This window comes from Centroberyx gerrardi, chromosome 21, assembly GCF_048128805.1.
Source record: "Centroberyx gerrardi isolate f3 chromosome 21, fCenGer3.hap1.cur.20231027, whole genome shotgun sequence".
NCBI classification, from domain to species: Eukaryota; Metazoa; Chordata; class Actinopteri; order Beryciformes; family Berycidae; genus Centroberyx; species Centroberyx gerrardi.
Window position 1 is genome coordinate 21,222,282 of NC_136017.1, and position 2,500 is coordinate 21,224,781.

A 2,500-nucleotide genomic window follows, 5' to 3' on the forward strand; every position below is an offset into this window, starting at 1 on the left:
AGCACAAAGTTTAAGTTGGAGTACCAGGGGCACCAAAGTTTGAGTTGGTATACCAGGAGCAGGAAAGTTTGGGCGGATGGTAGTCTGCTTGTATCCGGGGATGGGTGCTTAAGAGTGGGTCTGCAGGTTCGGCTGGTGCTGGGGTTCCTGGATGGTGGAGGTTAGGGGCCGGAGATAGGGGGCAGCTAACAGGTGTGTGGGTGGCCGAGGCAGGGGCTCCAAATTGGGGTAAAAGTGAGGTGGAGGGCCCCCTGGAGGTAGGGGGCCGATAGCAGGTGTGTGTGGCCGAAGCAGGGGCTCTAAATTGGGTAAAAGGGAGGTGGAGAGCCGCCTGGAGGTAGGGGGCGGAAAGCAGGTGTGTGTGGCCGAAGAAGGGGCTTTAAATCGGGTAAAAGGGAGGTGGAGAGCCGCCTGGAGATAGGGGCCCGCTCCCAGGTGTGTGTGGCCGAAGCAGGGGCTTTAAATCGGGTAAAAGGGAGGTGGAGAGCCGCCTGGAGATAGGGGCCCGCTCCCAGGTGTGTGTGGCCGAAGCAGGTGCTCTAAATTGGGTTAAAAGTGAAGTGGAGAGCCGCCCGGAGATAGGGGGCCTCTCCCAGGTGTGTGTGGCCGAAGCAGGTGCTCTAAATTGGGTTAAAAGTGAAGTGGAGAGCCGCCCGGAGATAGGGGCCCGCTCCCAGGTGTGTGTGGCCGAAGCAGGGGCTCTAAATTGGGTTAAAAGTGAAGTGGAGAGCCGCCTGGAGATAGGGGCCCGCTCCCAGGTGTGTGTGGCCGAAGCAGGGGCTTTAAATCGGGTAAAAGGGAGGTGGAGAGCCGCCTGGAGATAGGGGCCCGCTCCCAGGTGTGTGTGGCCGAAGCAGGGGCTTTAAATCGGGTAAAAGGGAGGTGGAGAGCCGCCTGGAGATAGGGGCCCGCTCCCAGGTGTGTGTGGCCAAAGCAGGGGCTCTAAATTGGGTTAAAAGTGAAGTGGAGAGCCGCCTGGAGATAGGGGCCCGCTCCCAGGTGTGTGTGGCCGAAGCAGGGGCTCTAAATTGGGTTAAAAGTGAAGTGGAGAGCCGCCTGGAGATAGGGGCCCGCTCCCAGGTGTGTGTGGCCGAAGCAGGTGCTCTAAATTGGGTAAAAGGGAGGTGGAGAGCCGCCTGGAGATAGGGGCCCGCTCCCAGGTGTGTGTGGCCGAAGCAGGGGCTCTAAATTGGGTTAAAAGTGAAGTGGAGAGCCGCCAGGAGATAGGGGGCTTCTCCCAGGTGTGTGTGGCCGAAGCAGGTGCTCTAAATTGGGTTAAAAGTGAAGTGGAGAGCCGCCTGGAGATAGGGGCCCGCTCCCAGGTGTGTGTGGCCGAAGCAGGGGCTCTAAATTGGGTTAAAAGTGAAGTGGAGAGCCGCCTGGAGATAGGGGCCCGCTCCCAGGTGTGTGTGGCCGAAGCAGGGGCTCTAAATTGGTTTAAAAGTGAAGTGGAGAGCCGCCTGGAGATAGGGGCCCGCTCCCAGGTGTGTGTGGCCGAAGCAGGGGCTCTAAATTGGGTAAAAGGGAGGTGGAGAGCCGCCTGGAGATAGAGGGCCGCTCCCCGGTGTGTGTGGCCGAAGCAGGTGCTCTAACTTGGGTTAAAAGTGAAGTGGAGGGCCCCCTGGAGGTAGGGGGCCGATAGCAGGTGTGTGTGGCCGAAGAAGGGGCTCTAAATCGGGTAAAAGGGAGGTGGAGAGCCGCCCGGAGATAGGGGGCCTCTCCCAGGTGTGTGTGGCCGAAGCAGGGGCTCCAAATCCGGTAAAAGGGAGGTGGAGAGCCGACTGGAGATAGGGGGCGGATAGCAGGTGTGTGTGGCCGAAGAAGGGGCTCTAAATCGGGTAAAAGGGAGGTGGAGAGCCGCCTGGAGATAGGGGCCCGCTCCCAGGTGTGTGTGGCCGAAGCAGGGGCTCTAAATTGGGTAAAAGGGAGGTGGAGAGCCGACTGGAGATAGGGGGCCTCTCCCAGGTGTGTGTGGCCGAAGCAGGGGCTCTAAATTGGGTTAAAAGTGAGGTGGAGGGCCCCCTGGAGGTAGGGGGCCGATAGCAGGTGTGTGTGGCCGAAGAAGGGGCTCTAAATCGGGTAAAAGGGAGGTGGAGAGCCGCCCGGAGATAGGGGGCCTCTCCCAGGTGTGTGTGGCCGAAGCAGGGGCTCCAAATCCGGTAAAAGGGAGGTGGAGAGCCGACTGGAGATAGGGGGCGGATAGCAGGTGTGTGTGGCCGAAGAAGGGGCTCTAAATCGGGTAAAAGGGAGGTGGAGAGCCGCCTGGAGATAGGGGCCCGCTCCCAGGTGTGTGTGGCCGAAGCAGGGGCTCTAAATTGGGTAAAAGGGAGGTGGAGAGCCGACTGGAGATAGGGGGCCTCTCCCAGGTGTGTGTGGCCTAAGCAGGGGCTCTAAATTGGGTTAAAAGTGAGGTGGAGGGCCCCCTGGAGGTAGGGGGCCGATAGCAGGTGTGTGTGGCCGAAGAAGGGGCTCTAAATCGGGTAAAAGGGAGGTGGAGAGC